Source organism: Bufo bufo, chromosome 4 (genome assembly GCF_905171765.1).
Source record: "Bufo bufo chromosome 4, aBufBuf1.1, whole genome shotgun sequence".
NCBI classification, from domain to species: domain Eukaryota; kingdom Metazoa; phylum Chordata; class Amphibia; order Anura; family Bufonidae; genus Bufo; species Bufo bufo.
The window spans coordinates 463,452,375-463,472,718 of record NC_053392.1 but is presented as its reverse complement, the minus strand read 5'-3'; the positions used below and the strand labels follow the sequence as shown (position 1 = coordinate 463,472,718).

General features: G+C 43.5%; 1 protein-coding gene across 1 annotated transcript in view; it reads left to right on the top strand.

Annotated features, from left to right (window-relative positions):
- The window catches only part of ACOXL (acyl-CoA oxidase like), a 625,524-nt gene that overhangs the window by 514,006 nt on the left and 91,174 nt on the right, over positions 1–20,344 (top strand). The gene's annotated exons all lie outside the window — the stretch shown is intronic.

Here is a 20,344-nt window from a genome sequence, read left to right as displayed (position 1 = left end):
GGTACCACCCAATACAACCTCTTCCAATAACCCAAAGCGAGCGCCAGTGCACTATAGGTAATAGGGTTCACAAACCCCATAATTAGAACCCAATTACCTATAGTGCACTGGCGCTCGCTTTAGGTTATTGGAATAGGTTGTATTGAGTGGTACACCTTCCAACCCTCCTGTCTCCTCTTTATAATGTGGGGAATCTGGCAGGAAATCATCCAAAGGTGAGCAACCCCTTTTAAGATCATAAAAAACCCATAGACATTGTTTTTATTTTATTTTTTTAACACTGAATACACTTTATTAAATATACATCACAAAGGTGTATATATGTAATATATAGATACAGATATATATTGTAACGGGATTAGCTCACAGGATCACCATCTCCTAGGATAGCTGTTGGCACACAAAACACAGTCCAGTCCAAGCAAGAATGGTGCAACTGGCCTCATCCAGTTTTATTGGCTTTTGCCGACAAAAGTATTAAACAAAACAGTACAAAATAAAAGAAAACCCTGGTCGTCTGGCCACTACCTCTAGACTTCAAGCAGTTACTACCTAAAGTAAACTGAGCCTTGTACCCAGCACCATAAACAAAACACACAGTTGCTTTTTTTTTTTTTTTTTTTGTACTCACATCAGAGCTTTCCCAGGAGCAGAGGCCATCAGCTAGTGAGCTGTCTGCACTTTATAGCACACCCAGGCTCTCAGGTGATTAGCCACAGTTACCACAAATACCTGGAGTGGCTAATTGGAGCAAGGACCCACCCAACTCTCCCTGCTCCAAGCAGCGAGGCCCTTCTAACCAGGTTTTTGATAACCCTTACAAACAGAAAACCTAGTTTTCCTTGCTGCGTCAACTCCCTGGCTGCTATTTAGACTGTATAAGGCCTCATGCACACGACCGTTGTGTGTTTTGCGGTCCGCAAATTGCGGATCCACAAAACACGGATGGCGTCCGTGTGTGTTCCGCAATTTGCGGAACAGCACGGACAGCCATTGATATAACTGCCTATTCTTGTCCGCAAAACGGACAAGAATAGGACAGGTTATATTTTCTTTGCGGACCACGGAACGGAGCAACGGATGCGGACAGCACACAGAGTGCTGTCCGCATCTTTTGCGGCCCCATTGAAATCAATGGGTCCGCATCCAAGCCGCAAAAACTGAGTCTCGGATGCAGACCAAAACAACGGTCGTGTGCATGAGGCCTAAGATAGGAACCTAGGTGAAATGTAGACTCTTTCTACCACTTTCCCCCTGGTCCTGTCACAATATATATATATATATATATATATATATATATATATATATATATATATATATATACAGTACAGACCAAAAGTTTGGACACACCTTCTCATTCAAAGAGTTTTCTTTTTTTTCATGACTATGAAGGCATCAAAACTATGAATTAACACATGTGGAATTATATACATAGCAAACAAGTGTGAAACAACTGAAAATATGTCATATTCTAGGTTCTTCAAAGTAGCCACCTTTTGCTTTGATTACTGCTTTGCACACTCATGGCATTCTCTTTATGAGCTTCAAGAGGTAGTCCCCTGAAATGGTCTTCCAACAGTCTTGAAGGAGTTCCAAGAGATGCTTAGCACTTGTTGGCCCTTTTGCCTTCACTCTGCGGTCCAGCTCACCCCAAACCATCTCGATTGGGTTCCGGTCCGGTGACTGTGGAGGCCAGGTCATCTGGCGCAGCACCCCATCACTCTCCTTCATGGTCAAATAGCCCTTACTTTCAAAGTTTTCCCAATTTTTCGGCTGACTGACTGACATTCGTTTCTTAAAGTAATGATGGCCACTCGTTTTTCTTTACTTAGCTGCTTTTTTCTTGCCATAATACAAATTCTAACAGTCTATTCAGTAGGACTATCAGCTGTGTATCCACCTGACTTCTCCTCAACGCCACTGATGGTCCCAACCCCATTTATAAGGCAAGAAATACCACTTATTAAACCTGACAGGGCACACCTGTGAAGTGAAAACCATTTCAGGGGACTACCTCTTGAAGCTCATCAAGAGAATGCCAAGAGTGTGCAAAGAGGTAAACAAAGCAAAAGGTGGCTACTTTGAAGAACCTAGAATATGACATTTTCTGTTGTTTCACACTTGTTTGTTATGTATATAATTCCACATGTGTTAATTCATAGTTTTGATGCCTTCAGTGTGAATCTACAATTTTCATAGTCATGAAAATAAAGAAAACTCTTTGAATGAGAAGGTGTGTCCAAACTTTTGGTCTGTACTGTATATATATACACGTACAGGGAGTGCAGAATTATTAGGCAAGTTGTATTTTTGAGGATTAATTTTATTATTGAACAACAACCATGTTCTCAATGAACCCAAAAAACTCATTAATATCAAAGCTGAATATCTTTGGAAGTAGTTTTTAGTTTGTTTTTAGTTTTAGCTATTTTAGGGGGATATCTGTGTGTGCAGGTGACTATTACTGTGCATAATTATTAGGCAACTTAACAAAAAACAAATATATACCCATTTCAATTATTTATTTTTACCAGTGAAACCAATATAACATCTCAACATTCACAAATATACATTTCTGACATACAAAAACAAATCAGTGACCAATATAGCCACCTTTCTTTGCAAGGACACTCAAAAGCCTGCCATCCATGGATTCTGTCAGTGTTTTGATCTGTTCACCATGAACATTGCGTGCAGCAGCAACCACAGCCTCCCAGACACTGTTCAGAGAGGTGTACTGTTTTCCCTCCTTGTAAATCTCACATTTGATGATGGACCACAGGTTCTCAATGGGGTTCAGATCAGGTGAACAAGGAGGCCATGTCATTAGATTTTCTTCTTTTATACCCTTTCTTGCCAGCCACGCTGTGGAGTACTTGGACGCGTGTGATGGAGTATTGTCCTGCATGAAAATCATGTTTTTCTTGAAGGATGCAGACTTCTTCCTGTACCACTGCTTGAAGAAGGTGTCTTCCAGAAACTGGCAGTAGGACTGGGAGTTGAGCTTGACTCCATCCTCAACCCGAAAAGGCCCCACAAGCTCATCTTTGATGATACCAGCCCAAACCAGTACTCCACCTCCACCTTGCTGGCGTCTGAGTCGGACTGGAGCTCTCTGCCCTTTACCAATGCTGCCACGGGCCCATCCATCTGGCCCATCAAGACTCTAAAACCTTAGAAAAATCAGTCTTGAGATATTTCTTGGCCCAGTCTTGACGTTTCAGCTTGTGTGTCTTGTTCAGTGGTGGTCGTCTTTCAGCCTTTCTTACCTTGGCCATGTCTCTGAGTATTGCACACCTTGTGCTTTTGGGCACTCCAGTGATGTTGCAGCTCTGAAATATGGCCAAACTGGTGGCATCTTGGCAGCTGCACGCTTGACTTTTCTAAGTTCATGGGCAGTTATTTTGCGCCTTGGTTTTTCCACACGCTTCTTGCGACCCTGTTGACTATTTTGAATGAAACGCTTGATTGTTCGATGATCACGCTTCAGAAGCTTTGCAACTTTAAGAGTGCTGCATCCCTCTGCAAGATATCTCACTATTTTTGACTTTTCTGAGCCTGTCAAGTCCTTCTTTTGACCCATTTTGCCAAAGGAAAGGAAGTTGCCTAATAATTATGCACACCTAATATAGGGTGTTGATGTCATTAGACCACACCCCTTCTCATTACAGAGATGCACATCACCTAATATGCTTAATTGGTAGTAGGCTTTCGAGCCTATACAGCTTGGAGTAAGACAACATGCATAAAGAGGATGATGTGGTCAAAATACTCATTTGCCTAATAATTCTGCACGCAGTGTATACACATAAAGAATAACAAGAATGGAATAATGACAATACTGTTTACTGATACTTTTTTAAATCATGGTTACAGGCAGGTATAACACTATAAACCACAGTGGCAGGCCGGGCTGCATCATATGCCCCCAGGGGAATGATAAATTGGTGTCACTTTAACACTTGCTCTACCTGCTGAGTTTACGTTTAGTTAAAGGTTTTGTGGGATCCTAAACAATGTTATTTAATTGTGTAAACCTCATCTAGTCTCATATAGAGCACACTAGTGTAGCTGTGAACTTTTCCTAAGTCTTCACTTCAATCTCCATTCTCCTGCTGCGCTCAATTGTTTACAAGCTGAACTTCCAGGTTGTGGGTGTAGATGAGCTGCAGCCACAACACTTCCCATAGTGCTGTGTGCTGCTAGATGAGGCAAGAATGTAAATGCCTACTACACCCTTCCCTGGGCCAAAAACTCCACCTACCACACCCCCCATCATCCCCTTGCTGTCTCCATTCTGACAGACGAGAGGCCTGGTTATGATGTCAGAGTCCACAGGGGGCGCAGTCACGTGACCACTCTCCCGATCTCCGGAGCGAGACAGAAAAAGAAGTGCAAGTACATTAGTAAGTTGCAGGGCCTGGCAAGGGAAGCACAGGGAAAGGGAAAGATTTATACCCAGATAACCCCTGTTACTTAGTGTGTGCTGTACCAGCTCAGTGTCATTCAGAGCAGGACAGGGGCTACACAAACAGCTCAATGCAGACCCAATAAACACTACTGCTTATAATAAAAGCTTCACAAGTAGTATGTTTGTCCTGCTTTGCCCAGTCCCTACTTAACACTTCAGCAGTTTTGCATGGTGAAAACTGCTGACAGACTCCCTTTAACTGTACATAATAGTTCAAACTGTATGTAATACGCTTTAACTCTCCACACAACAAACCCTAACCCTATGCTAGGTAAGCATCATCACCATTGATAGCTTCCCTGATTGGGGGATCATGTGGGGGGAAGCATTTTTTTTTTTAAATAAAATTCAAACTCATGTTTAGGTAAAATGAAATATATGGAGAAAATGCAAGCCACAAAGACAGCTGTTTAAAATAGTGATATGTGTATGTGTGTACTTAACTCTTGTCCCAGCTCTGGCTGAATGTAATTTGTGGCCCTTTGATGGTGCCATTAAATGCACTGGAGGCTTCCTCCTATGTGTTGGGTTGACCACGACTGATATAATTAGTAATAACATGTCCATAGTACAAGTTTAGTGTACATACTGTCATCATGCCTAGTCAGGTACTGTATATCCTTACATTTTCCATTTCATTGGCTGAATTCTAGCCATAGTTGAGACAGTTGAGCGAATACTAATGAGGTTGACCAAATGCCTATGGGTACAATAAATAGATTGTTTCCATTATGGTATATGGATATTAAGGGGCATTCCCACACTTGAAACACTCGCTATTGGGAAGAGGCCTGCTAACAAAGTGCATCTCGCATTTTAAGAGTGACTGATTATGTATTGAACGTCACAAATTCATTTGAACGGCCTCCATGCTATACTATATTTTCAATGCGGTGGCTGCAAAAAAAAAAAATGTGTGTCCTGATGCAACTTTACCAGGTGATGTCATCGGCTCAGAGGGGATTTCAGAAGGGGCTGTCCTGATGGGATAACCCCTTTAAGTTCTAGACAATTTCTGTTTGACTTCTATGGATCTAGGGGGATTCCATTTTCTCAAAATTCCCCATTTAGTTTTTTTACTTTTAAATGACACTATATGCTGAGTAATGTACTTCCTGCTGATCCTGATAAACATATCTCTTAAAGACAAACTCTAAAGCTGTCCAGAGAACAATGGGTGATCCTTGGAACAGCATGGCCCTTCTGACACCTTAGGAATACATTTCTTCTGTATGTCAGAGGTCAGCACATTCGTATGCAGATGAATACACTTGCTCTGTTGGGGTCATGTACACAGCACTACACAATTCTTAATAGCTATTTGTTGGGATAACAGCTGTAGGAGCAAAAACATCTTCTGTAGGTCATCGGCGTCAAACATTTCAGGACCCTCAAGGCTTTCATCTTCATGACTACAAATGTTTCGTACAGAAGGAGGATTTATATGAATGGAGAAAAAATTTACTTTCTTTGAACTATGCCTTTGAGTTAACAACCTGAAAAAGTATCAAGATTTATCAAAGGCACTGAGTCACAAAGCAGAGGAATTCTGTAGATTCCCTTTTAAGTCTTTTGGTGACATTTGGGTTCACTTAATGAGCTCTTGGTACAGTGAGTTTCCTTTCCGTGTGATTAGAATTTAGCATAAAGTGGCATGCTGAATTCTCAGTTGAAATAATTATTTTAAGATTTTTTTTAGATTCATGCATTTCTAGATATTTTTATTATACTTTTTCTCTTTTGGATTTTGACTCCTTATTATGGCTCTATTTTGGCTCTATTTTGTATAGAGCCATAATACAGTACCCATAGAGATGCACATATCCTTACTGTACCTTACTTAATAGTCCAGATAGGCATTAAATGCCTATCTGGACTATTCGGCTTGAATATAGCGGCCACTGCATGGGTCTTTCTCCTTGACATAGTCCTCCATGTGTCACGCTCTAGTGTGGGAGGGAAACTCCACAACGAACATTGGAAGGAAAGGAAAAATTAAAATAGGCCTGAAAACTAGGGAAGGAAGATAGACACTTCCTAGTAAAAACCCTAATGAAAGCCCTGACTGACTACCAGTATGAACAGACTGTAGAGGTAGGTGAGTTCGTACACAGGAATACCTAAAGTTCTATGTAACCCTAAAGGACCCTGGTACTAATGACAGGAAAGAGACATCCTGTTCCTCCAAAAGGAAGGATGAACTGAAGTCTCCCTAAGGCCTAATACAAATCAACAAAGAAATGCAACACACAGAAAAGCCAAAATACAAAGGGAAAGGTAACACGTAACTTCCGAGAAGCTATGGCAGCACCAAGAACTCAGCCGAGATCCAAACACCAGCTATCTACAAGTTCAACTGAAGATATAAACCGCACAACATTGTGGGAGAAACAACTATAAATAGGGAAAGTTAAATTACCAAAATAGCAACACCTGGAGGTTAAGGGTGTGGCCAGTACCAGAAACAACGCCTATTGATCCACAAGGTAAACATGTCAAATGAAACCACGTGTTGCCAGTCTCAAAGATCTCCTGCCACTCACTGTCGAGGGGATGTCCGTATGTCTCGGTACGTCCGTGACACTGTGGAAGACAGATGGTTTAAATTTGCTTCCACGGATTTTGAGAATTTTGCATGCCATTGACATGTACAAATGAATTCTAACTTACAAAATACAAATGTATACTAACTTCTCCCATAACAGTACATTTTTTGAAAGTAGACATTTGGCACATTGTCAAAATGTAACTATGCACTTTAGGCTTCATGCACACGACCGTTGTTTTATTCCGTGTCCGTTGTTCTGTTTTTCGTGATTTTCTGCGGACCCATTGACTTTCAATGGGTCCGTTGAAAACTCGGCTAATGCACCGTTTGTCGTCCGTGATCCATGGTTCCAGTCCGTCAAAAAAATATAACCTGTCCTATTATTTTTGCGGAAAACGGTTTGCGGACCCATTCAAGTCAATGGAACCGCTAAAAAACACGAAGGCACATAAGATTGTCCCGCGCGTCCGCGCCGTTTTTTTTTTGCTATCATTTGCATGGCAAACCTGTCTTACGGTAGATTTTTTTTTTTACTTTCCTTTATGTCTGGTGATCCTCTAAAAATAAAGGAAGACACACGGAAGCAAAAACGGATCACGGAACAACGGAACCCCATTTTGCGGAACGGAACACAACAACGTGTGCATGAGGCCTTATACACACACACACCATCATGCAATTTTGCAATAAATAGTAATTTAAAAAATAAAATAAAAAAATTGCATAAAAGTTGATATTAGTGGTTAAAAGTGTGAACCAAGCAGAAAGTTATATGCACCACACCTAAAAATAAAAGTTCAACGTGTGCAGAGTTCATACGCACCACCTAAAGGCTATGGAGACCATCAGGGAAATTTTCTTTTATGATTTGCATTTTACTTATTTTGGGCTAAAAATCCTTTTTTTTTCAATTAGTCTTTATTAAACATGTTCAGCCATCTTTGAGATACAAGGGTTAAAAAATCTGTCTATTTGCAGGCTGCCACTCCTGAGTTCCATCAGCTGATGGCTCATGTGAAGCCTCATCTCTGACCTCATAAAGACTCATTATAGCTAAACTCTTACAAGAATATGGCTTACATGAGTTTTTATGAGGTCAGGAGAACAGAGATAAGACTTGACATGAGCCGTTAGTTGACAGGACTGACAAGTGATTCTCTGCAAACAGTCAGATTTTTTTAACCCTATCTCAATAGCAGCTGAATATTTTTAATAAAGACCAATTAAAAAAATATTTTAGCCCAAAATGAGTAAAATGGAATCATAAAAAATGTCCCCAAAAGTGTCCATAGCCCGCCTAACATTACATGTGCATATCTTCATAAACTTACCAGAACTGAAAGGACCAAAATCTGAATTTAAACCGGAAATGTTTAAAAAAGTAACAACCTAAAAAACACAGGGATTACACAAAGTTCCAGCTATTTCCCATACTTGTAGAATGGTACACTATTAGTCAATTCCTATGGATTTGAGAATATTTAAGAAAAGTTTTGTATAAGCATGTTAGGCTACTTTCACACTTGCGGCAGAGTGATCCGGCAAGCAGTTCCGTCGCCGGAACTGCCTGCCGGATCAGGCAATCTGCATACAAACGGACAGCATTTGTAGACGGATCCGGATGCGGATCTGTCTCACAAATGCATTGCAAGAACGGATCCGTCTCTCCGGTTGTCATATGTTCAAACTGATCCGTTTCTATTATTTATTTATTTATTTTTTTACCGGTCTGCGCATGCTGTATTTTTTATGCCGGATCCGTCACTAATACATTTCAATGTTAATTAATGCCGAATCCGGCATTCCGGAAACTGATCCGGAATTTTGGACGGAGATAATACCGTAGCATGCTGCAGTATTTCCTCCGTCCAAAACGCTATTCAGTGACTGAACTGATGCATCCTGAACGGAATGCTCTCCATTCAGAATGCATGGGGATAAAACTGATCAGTTCTTTTCCGGTATTGAGCCCCTAGGACTGAACTCAGTGGCGGAAAAGAATAACGCTAGTGTGAAAGTACCCTAAAATCATTATATGACTACCACAATAGGAACGGATGCAGACGCAAGAGTAAGGCTGCGTTCACACGGGCGAGATTTCCGCGCGGGTGCAATGCGGTAGGTGAACGCATTGCACCCGCACTGAATCTGGACCCATTCATTTCAATGGGGCTGTTCAGATGAGCGATGATTTTCACGCATCACTTATGCGTTGCGTGAAAATCGCAGCATGCTCTATATTCTGCGTTTTTCACGCAACGCAGGCCCCATAGAAGTGAATGGGGTTGCGTGAAAATCACATGCATCCGCAAGCAAGTGCGGATGCGGTGCGATTTTCACGCACGGTTGCTAGGTGACTGTCTATACACTGTATTATTTTCCCTTATAACATGGTTATAAGGGAAAATAATAGCATTCTGAATACAGAATGCTTAGTAGGTGATCAATTGAGGGTTAAAAAATAAAAAAAATTAACTCACCTTGTCCTCTTGTTCGCGTAGTTCTCCCGGTCTTTAGTTCTTTAAAAAGATGAACTATGGGCTAAAGGACCTTTGGTGACGTCAGATCACATGCTCCAATCACAGGGTCCATCACCGGGTGATGGACCATGTGATTGGAGCATGTGATCTGACGTCACCAAAGGTCCTTTAGCCCATAGTTCATCTTTTGAGAAGTAAAGAAGAGACCGGGACTTACGCGAACAAACGGAGAAGGTGAGTTAATTTTTTTTATTTTTTTTAACCCTCAACTGATCACTTACTATGCATTCTGTTTTCAGAATGCTATTATTTTCCCTTATAACCATGTTATAAGGGAAAATAATACAATCTAAACTACAACTAACCCAAACCTGAACTTCTGTGAAGAAGTTCAGGTCTGGGTACCACAGTCGGTTTTTTATCACGCGCGTGCAAAACACATTGCACACGCACGATAAAAACTGAACATCGGAACGCAATCGCAGTCAAAACTGACTGCAATTGCATTCCTACTCGCGCGGGTTTGCCGCAACACACCGGGACGCATCCGGAACTAATCCGGACACGCTCGTGTGAACCCAGCCTAAGTGTACTGTACTCTACTGCTTTCCTTACAGCCATTGCTATAAATGTGCCATTGACTTGTAGGAAACAAATAATTGGAGATACTATTGAATACATGTACAGGCTCTGTACCGCAGAATTATGTATGAAAATATCATTTACTTTATGTAATGACTAATGAGATTAATGTATTTAACAGAATAAAGGAACAATGATGTTGGAATTCTGACTTTGAACTTACAGTTAGCTCAGACATCCTGTCTTCTCATCACTTGGCATAGCCGTTGGATCAGTAGTGTACTCCCTGTGAACTTGTGGTCTGGCTTAGCACTTCATAGGGTAAATTGCACACAGCCCACAGACGCCACCCTGGTAGAAAGTGCTTGAAAAAAAACACAGAGAGACAGAATTTCATTATCAGTACACTGACATTTAAAGACACAGGGCAAGTTTACTAATCAAAATGTGCTAGATTTTTGGCTCAAACTGATCAAGAATGTTGGCGCACATGTCTTGCACCACATTTATTAAGTGGTTTAGACACTTTTTTTTGAGCTTTGTTTAACAAGGGGTGTGGCTTAGCAAAAAAGGGGCGAGATTTAGTAGGAAAGGAGCAGTCAACCATACAGCATGACCCACTGCAGTAAATTTGGCGCATCTATAGACTGCCTGGTCTAAGTTTACACTGTCTAAATAGTACTATGGTCCACAGCATCCAATGTGAAGTATCTAGGTAACTTAGCTGTAAGATGGCTCTAGTGTCGCCATGCGGAGTGATCTTTCTTTTGACCTAGCTTGCTACATGACAACTATTCTTTTTTTATCTCGAGTAATGTGATTGTCTTTGGTTAGCGATATCCTGACAATACAACTGCACTCATGGCTTGGTGCCTCTGCTTCTGAATTTGGTGCCTCGGCTTCTAATATCTTAAAGCTATGTACTTCTGGACTTCTTTTACATATGCGTTACTGCTCTCTGTCAGGCTGTCCGTTGGAACAGCCTGCTGGAGCTCTCCGGATCTGGCGTAGCCAGATGTTGCCATGTGCCTGTGGGATCCAGTGGAGATCCGGCCGCTAGGAAGAATTCAGGAAGAATTCTAACCAGTGGCGTAACTTGAGTTCTATGGGCCCCAGGGCAAACTTTGAATTGCCCCCCCCCCCCTCCCCGATTTAGTGTTGCGGCACTAATGTCTGAATTCAGAAAGGGGGGCCCACACCGGCCATATGAGGGCAGAGGGCAGCAGCAAATAATGAGGGGGCAAAATGAAAATCAAATATATACAGAGAGGGTCAAAAAATGAAATATATAGAGGGAGTGGGGACAAAATTAAATATAGTGAGAGAGGTGGCCACTGACAAAACCTTGGCAATAATAACCATAAGCACCGCCATGCCCTGCCAGCCATATGAGGGCAGGGCACAGCACTGGCAGCAAATCTTTCATAGTATGAAGGATTTGCTGCCAGTGCCATGCCCTGCCCTCATATGGCCGGCGGGACACGGCTGAGCTCATGGTTATTATGGTCAAAGTTTTGTCAGTGGCCCACTCTCTCACTTTATTTCATTTTGCCCTATATATTTCATTTTTTGCCCCTCTCTGTATATATTTCATTCATTTTGCCCCCTCATTATTTGCTGGCTGCTGCCCCCTACCTTCATATGTCCTGCACAGGCCCCCCCTTTCTGAATTCAGAGTCAGACATTAGTGCTGCCGCCTGCTGCACCACTGATCATCCCCCCGTATGAAGCTGGTGTGTGCCATACATTAAACAAAAAATAAATAAATTACCAACTGTTTCTCTCACAGGTCACTACTCGCGGGCTGAGAGCTTCAGTCGCGCAATCCCGTCGGTCACTCTGCAGCGCTCCTTCGCATCATTCCAGCTGTGATCCCGCGAGACCCGTGACCTCCCACGGCGGGTCTGCCTCGTGCTGACAAGTTAGAATTGAGCGCAGCGCACTGCCTGGGGGCCCGCCCCGCCGCACTTTTAAAAAAAGCAGCCGCACTAAAAAAACACCCCCCCCTTCCGCAGGTCGCGGTCGCACCCTATGTGACTGCGATCGTTACGCCCCTGATCCTAACATATTTGTTAGGTAGCAACAAGAGAGAGAGAGAGCTCTGCCGGAACAGACAGCCGGAAAGCAGTAATGCTAGTGTGAAACTAGCCTAACTTTTATGATCATTGGTATGAAATAGAAGTTTTATGTACTTTAACCCGACATGCTGGTCAAGTACTTCACACATCTGTATGACATGTTTGATTCTGTCTAAAAGTGGAATTTCTCTTTAAGTCGATCTCCTTATTTTTTTTATTAATATAATTAACAGTGTTGTCTGGCTTAGGGTACACATTTTTAATTCTTCCATTAGAAAACTATAAGCTTATGGAAAAAGGACCCTCTTTAAAGACCCTCATCTGTCCATGGTGGTGAGTGGCTACGGAGAACGTCCCTCACTCTAGAAGACCTGGCATTTCTGTGCATCACAACGACAGCCCATCGCTTTCAGTGAGAATTGTGTAATGCTTCATTCAGGATTCCTCCACAAACTATATTACAGCTGTAAAACAATACATTTCTGAACATGCTAATAATTCCAACAAATAGGATATATAAACCTAGAATTTAAATAGATTTTAATTTAGATTTTATTATTATTATTATTATTGTATTGGACCTGACAACATACGTAGTCCAAATTGTTATAGTGGAATAAAAAATTTTTTTTAACTGAAAAGCTGTAAGTATATATTTATTCATCCTTTTTCTAGAACCCCCTAGTTATGGTCTGGTTCAACCAATTAACTTCTGAAGTCACATAATTAGTTGAATAAGGTCCCCCTGTGTGCAGTAAATGTCTCATGATCTGTCACATGATTTGAGTATAAATCCACCTGTTCTGGAAGGCTCTGAGGCTGTACCCCTAGTAAGTAAGCAATACGAAGACCGAGGAGCTCTCCAAACAGGTCAGAGACAAAGTTGTGGAGAAGTATAGATCAGGATTAGGTTATAAGCAAATTCTCCCAAACTTTCTGTATCATACACAACACCATAAAATCTATTCTAGGGTTGTTTCGGGTATCAAATTTTCTATACCCAATCGATACTTTTGTCCCGGTATTGATACAATACCGGGATTTGCCTTTTACCGATACTAGGCTGTGCTACTGCACAGCCCAGTATCAGAGAACATGGATCGCGCTGCTCTCAGCGCGGCCATGTTCCCTCAGCAGCACGGGGAGAAGGAAGCAGTCTCTCCCTCCCCCCGTGCCGCTGCCACCAATGGAAACGAAGAGGAGGGGAGGGCGCACTGCGCCACCAATAATGGCTTCCATCTATCCAATGGCTTCCATCTATCCAGATGCTCTAGATCAGACCTGGGCAAACTACGGCCCGCGGGCCGTATACGGCCCGGCGGACCTTTTAATCCGGCCCCCGGGCGGAGCCAGAGGCGTGCCAAGCAACGATACCCCTCCTCCGCGAATGAAGAGGACTTCCGACTCGGCGTGCTGCGTGTGGCATGGCGCGGTGGCAGGGAGGCAGCGTCAGCGGCAGTACTGTCTAGGTAAGACACAGCAGGGGGGGGGGGGGTGCCTCGTGCGAGCCGTACCCGGGACCCGGCCGGCCGCAATTATTCCCTTCTCTGTAACAGCGCAGCGCCCGCGGCTCTCATAGTATCGGCTGTGACTGTCTGACACTGACAGTCACAGAGCCGACAAGCATGAAGCTGCGGCCGCCTCCCCCTGTGCTGTGTGTAGTCAGTGTGACTAACACATGGCTGATCATCTCTGAGCATTACGTTTCTAAAGGCAAGGGGGGGGGGGAGGGGTGTGTACTATTGTAAGGGGGGGGGGGGGGGTTCTGTATATGATGGGGGGGCCGGGGGGGTGTTCTGTACACAAGGGGACAATGGCTGGATTCACAGGGGACAATGGCTGGATTCACAGGGGACAATGGCTGGATTCACATTGGACAATGGCTGGATTCACAGGGGGACAATGGCTGGATTCACAGGGGGACAATGGCTGGATTCACAGGGGACAATGGCTGGATTCACATGGGGACAATGGCTGGATTCACAGGGGGACAATGGCTGGATTCACAGGGGGACAATGGCTGGATTCACAGGGGGACAATGGCTGGATTCACAGGGGGACAATGGCTGGATTCACAGGGGGACAATGGCTGGATTCACAGGGGGACAATGGCTGGATTCACAAGGGGACAATGGCTGGATTCACAGGGGGACAATGGCTGGATTCACAGGGGGACAATGGCTGGATTCACAGGGGGACAATGGCTGGATTCACAGTGGGACAATGGCTGGATTCACAGGGGGACAATGGCTGGATTCACAGGGGGACAATGGCTGGATTCACAGGGGGACAATGGCTGGATTCACAGGGGGACAATGGCTGGATTCACAGTGGGACAATGGCTGGATTCACAGGGGGACAATGGCTGGATTCACAGGGGGACAATGGCTGGATTCACAGGGGGACAATGGCTGGATTCACAGGGGGACAATGGCTGGATTCACAGGGGGACAATGGCTGGATTCACATGGGGACAATGGCTGGATTCACAGTGGGACAATGGCTGGATTCACAGGGGGACAATGGCTGGATTCACAGGGGGACAATGGCTGGATTCACAGGGGGACAATGGCTGGATTCACAGGGGGACAATGGCTGGATTCACAGGGGGACAATGGCTGGATTCACAGGGGGACAATGGCTGGATTCACAGGGGGACAATGGCTGGATTCACAGGGGGACAATGGCTGGATTCACAGGGGGACAATGGCTGGATTCACAGGGGGACAATGGCTGGATTCACAGGGGGACAATGGCTGGATTCACAGGGGGACAATGGCTGGATTCACAGGGGGACAATGGCTGGATTCACAGGGGGACAATGGCTGGATTCACATGGGGACAATGGCTGGATTCACAGTGGGACAATGGCTGGATTCACAGGGGGACAATGGCTGGATTCACAGGGGGACAATGGCTGGATTCACAGGGGGACAATGGCTGGATTCACAGGGGGACAATGGCTGGATTCACAGGGGGACAATGGCTGGATTCACAGGGGGACAATGGCTGGATTCACAGGGGACAATGGCTGGATTCACAGGGGGACAATGGCTTTCACTAATATGAGTCACAAATAGTGAAAAATGTTCATTGTTTTGGGAAATTTTGTTTAATAAATTTAAATTTTTTTCTTGTAAGGCAACCTCACTTTTTCATTGTTTAACTATAACAAGTACTCGTACCAGTTGTCCAACAATGATATTTACTGCTTTTTATAAAGAAATACAATTGATTTTATGCAGTATTGAGTTTAGCCTTTTGGCCCGGCCCTCCAAAATATTTTCAGTTTCTCATGTGGCCCCATCGAAAAAATAATTGCCCACCCCTGCTCTAGATGCTTGCTGGAGATGTGGACACGCCCCTGGTACTCTCTTCCACATCTGGTGGGCGTGCCCTATCATAAATACTTTCTGGTCACAGATTGTGGACCTGACTGGTAGGATCTTGTCCCTCCGCATTGCACTGACTCCCCAGTTAGTCTTGTTAAATCGTTGGGTGACAGCCTGCCCTCATTTTCTCCCTTTTTTAAATATTTTGATTATGGCAGCTAAACTGCGTGTTCTATTGAAATGGCTGAATTCTGTGCCACCTACAGTGGCAATGTTGATGGACAAGATGAAATAATTATATTGCTTTGAAGAACTTTCCCACTGGGAACTTCCCACGCATGAGAAATTTGTGAAGCTGTGGGTTCCTTTGAGGGCCTGCGTTACCCAACAACAACCCTGACATCATAGAGCTTTATATTTACTCTGTTTTTTTGCATATGTTCTTCCATGTACTATTTACCTTTGGGATTGCCTTTTTCGTGTTCTTTCTCTGTTCTTAGAGGTTGTGAGATGCTTGGTGTGCTGGTTTGCTATGTTTGGTTTAGGCTACTTTCACACTAGCGTTTTGGCTTTCCGTTTGTGAGATCCGTTCAGGGCTCTCAAAAGCGGTCAAAAACGGATCAGTTTTGCACTAATGCATTCTGAATGGAAAAGGATCTGCTCATAATGCATCAGTTTGCCTCCGTTCCGTCTCCATTCCGCTTTGGAGGCGGACACCAAAATGCTGCTTGCCGCTGAGCCAAACGGATCCATTCTGACACCAAATTTAAGTCAATGGGGATGGATCCGTTTTCTATGACACAATTAAAAACGGATACGTCCTCCATTGACTTTCAATGGTGTTCATGACAGATCCGTCTTGGCTATGTTAAAGATCATACAAACTGATCTGTTCTCAATGGATGCAGACGTTTGTATTATCTGAACGGATCCGTCTGTGCAGATCCATGACGGATCCGCACCAAACGCGAGTGTGAAAGTAGCCTTACGTGTAATTAATTTATTATGTTTATCTATTTCATTTGCTTTTTTTGTTTATTTACTTGCTACTTGTTATTAGTGGCTTTTTCTGGTCAGAGTTGATAGGAAGATGGATGGAGCTAAATCCATCCTGGAGGAAAACCTGGTAGAAGCTGCAGAAAACTTGAGACATGGGCAACAGTTCACCTTCCAGTAGGACAATGACCCTAAACATACAGCCAGAGCTACAATGCAATGATTTAGATCAAAGCATATTCATGTGTTAGAATGGCCCAGTCAAGGTCTAGACCTAAATCCCATTGAGAATCTGTGGCAAGACTTGAAAATTGCTGTTCACAGACGCTCTTCATTTAATCTGACTGAGCCTGAGCTATTTTGCAAAGAATGGACAAAAAATTCAGCCTGTAGATGTGCAAAGCTGGTAGATACATACCCCCAAAAGTCTTGCAGCTGTAATTGCAGCAAAAGGTGGTCCTACAAAGTATTGACTCAGGGAGGCTGAATACAAATACACACTTTCCAGATTTATTAAAAATTTTGAAAACCATATATCATTTTATTTTGACGTCACACATACTTGCTTCTTTGTGTTGGTCTATCACATAAAATACTAATAAAATACGTTAAAGTTTGTGGGTGTAACATGAAAAAATGGGTATAAATACAGTTTTTTCAAGGCGCTGTATAGATAATGTCTTGTCATTCTAATCCTGCCAGTGATGATTAGGATTAGGGCCAGCTCCAGGTTCATGTGGACCCTTGGGCGATAAAGTCTCAGTGGGCCCCCTTGTGGCATTTTGCACGGTGCTTACAGCAATTAAACTGCATGTATTATAGATTAAATACCTTACACAGAGCATGCTACAGAGCGGATATATGTGAATCAGTCCTTATGTGCCTACTGTTATTTTCTACCCAGACTTTCAGTCCCTCAAGTTTACTCACAGATATGTGCCCCCTCACAGTAGATATGCAAAGATATGTGCCCCCTCACAGTAGATATCCCAAGATATGTGCCCCCTCACAGTAGATATGCTAAGATATGTGCCCCCTTCACAGTAGATATCCCAAAATATGTGCCCCCTCACAGTAGATATGCCAAGATATGTGCCCCCTCACAGTAGATATGCCAAGATATGTGCCCCCTCACAGTAGATATGCCAAGATATGTGCCCCCTCACAGTTGATATGCCAATATGTGTGACCCCTTCACAGTAGATATGCCAAGATATGTGTCCTCTTACGGTGGATATGCCAAGATATGTGCCCAGTGCCCCCTTCACAGTGGTTATGCCCAGATGTGCCCCCTTCACAGAAAGTGAAAAAAACTAACAACAAATACTCCTTGCCTCAATCACCTGGCTCCTCCCATGATCTGCACTACCCACCAGCAGCAGCAGGATACTGTGACACATCGCTCTGCTGTGTAGGAGAAGCAGAGGCTGATTCCCAGTCTGCCCCGCTCCTACTCCTACACAGATCAGCAGGATGATGTATGAGGGAACAAACCGTTCCCTGCTTCAGTGGCATGCCTATGGTGTTTGGCACCCGGGGCGGGTCCTTTCTCTGGCACCCCCTCCCCCCCCCCCCCCAAAAACTAAAAAAAATATTGTACACCTACACAGTAGTATTGCCCTCATTGTACAACCTTCACAGTAGTTTTGTACAGAAGTGTGCCCCCTCACAGTATTTATGCCCACATTGTGCCGTCTCACAGTAGTTATGCCCTCTCTGTGCCCCTTTCACAGATGTATTGCCCTATCCGTGCCCCCTTCACAATAATAATCCCCATTGTGCCCCTTTACAGTAATAATCCCCATTGTGTCCCTTTCATAGTAGAAATCCCCATTGTGCCCCCTTCACAGTAATAATGCCCACTATGCCCCCTTCATAGTAGAAATCCCCATTGTGCCCTCTTCACAGTAATAATGCCCACTGTGCCCCGTTCATTGTAGTAATGCCCTCTGGCTCTGTGCCTCCTCCATAGTAGAAATGCCCATTGTGCACCTTCACATTAGTAATGCTCTAGTGGCCCACCTCCATAGTAGAAATGCCCTCTGTGCCCCCTCCATAGTAATAAAGTCCTCTGTGCCCCCTCCATAGTAATAAAGTCCCCTCTGTATTAAAAACAAAAAAACACAGTAACTACTCACTTTGTCCCATTCCTAAAGCTCACAGTCCTCTCTTACCTGCAGGCACAGTGCGATCCGTGCCTGCAGGCTGAATGGTGGAGCAGGGAGAAGTCTTCCTGCTTCACCATTCTGTGTGCTGCCGGCCTGAAGTAGGGGAGGAGTGCGGGGAGCTGAGCAGTGAGTTACAGGACCGCAGCTCCCAGCGCTCCAGCATTGAGCGCTTCCATCTGTATTGATGGAATCGCTTATTGCTTCTGGCCTCTGGCAGCTGTGCTGTGGGCCCCCGCAGGAGCTGTGGGCCCCGGCACTTGCCCGGGTATGCCGGGTGCTGACGCTGGCCTTGATTAGGATATCACTTCAGTATAGTGATCTGTGCAGACAAGAAGATTTTATGTTTCTTTTTAAATATTAAAATAAAATAAATGTAGGCACTCCTTCGGTTTAGTTTAAAGTATTGTGTTGATTTTTATTTGGTTTTCATATGCAAGGCAACTTGTTGTGTACATGCGATGTTTCGGTCCTATTCAGACCTTTTTCAAACACTAGTTGCCATTGGAAAAAGAGAAGAGAAAATAGTGTTTTGAGGAAGGTGAAATGTCACTGTATGATCTCCTCGAGATCATATGGTGACATTTCGCCTTCCTTAAACCACTATTCTCTCTTCTCTTTTTCCAATGGCAACAAGTGTTTGAAAAAGGTCTGAATAGGACCGAAATGTTACATGTACACGATAAGTTGCCTTGCATATGAAAACCAAATAAAAGTCAACACTATACTTTAAACAAAACCGAAGGAGTGCCTAAGTTTATTTTATTTTATTGTCTAACGGGGTTGGGACCCCACAACTAGAGCACCCGAACAAATAGGACACAAGTGCCACATTCTACCTTAAATATCTTTTTAAATATTGTCATGGAAAATTTTAAATAACTTCGCCAAATGTTCTTTAAAACACATTTAACATAAAAACATGATCTATGCAATTGGTAATTTTCTGATGACACATTCCCATTAAATGGTTAAAATACAATAATGCTAGATGGAGTGAAGAGTATCAACAAAGGTGCAGGGGGATCTAGACCACCAGGGATGTGCCTTTTAACCCCTTTACATCCCATAAACAGAGACACAGTGGCATGTCAGAAGTTGTAACAGGTAAGGTGCTTGAAGGTATCTGCCTGTCCAATTGTCTTAGAAGTAATGTAGTAAAGTAATTAATATTCTTGATATTCTTAAATTATTGGCTACTTTCTGTAAGATGGCTATATGGCACTTACTAATATAGCCTTTGTTGATTTTCTGTGCTGTTTTGCTATATTTCATAAGCCATGTCCCCTTGTTAGGTAAATCTTCTGTTCTGTCCTCATAGAGGTCCTGTTCATAAGATGGCTATTGATGGAGGGTCATGTTACCAGACACATCACTCAGCCTCCTCCATTCAAACACACTGCACCTGCACTAAACTCCCAACAGTACAAGTACAGATGAATGGAGGAGTGATTTGCCAAATGACCATCAGCAGCCATTTTATGGACAGACCTACATGCGGACAGCACAAAAGACTTGGCCAACAAGGGGACATACCTTATGAGATATAAAAAATGGTGCAGAATGTGAACCAAGCTTGTATTAGTAAGTGCCATGCAGTCCCTTGTCCTTCATTCCCAGTTCTTGAGTTAGTACAAGAGGAGAAGCATGCATTGGAGTCTATTTTATGGCAGATAAGAAAGTACATTATTT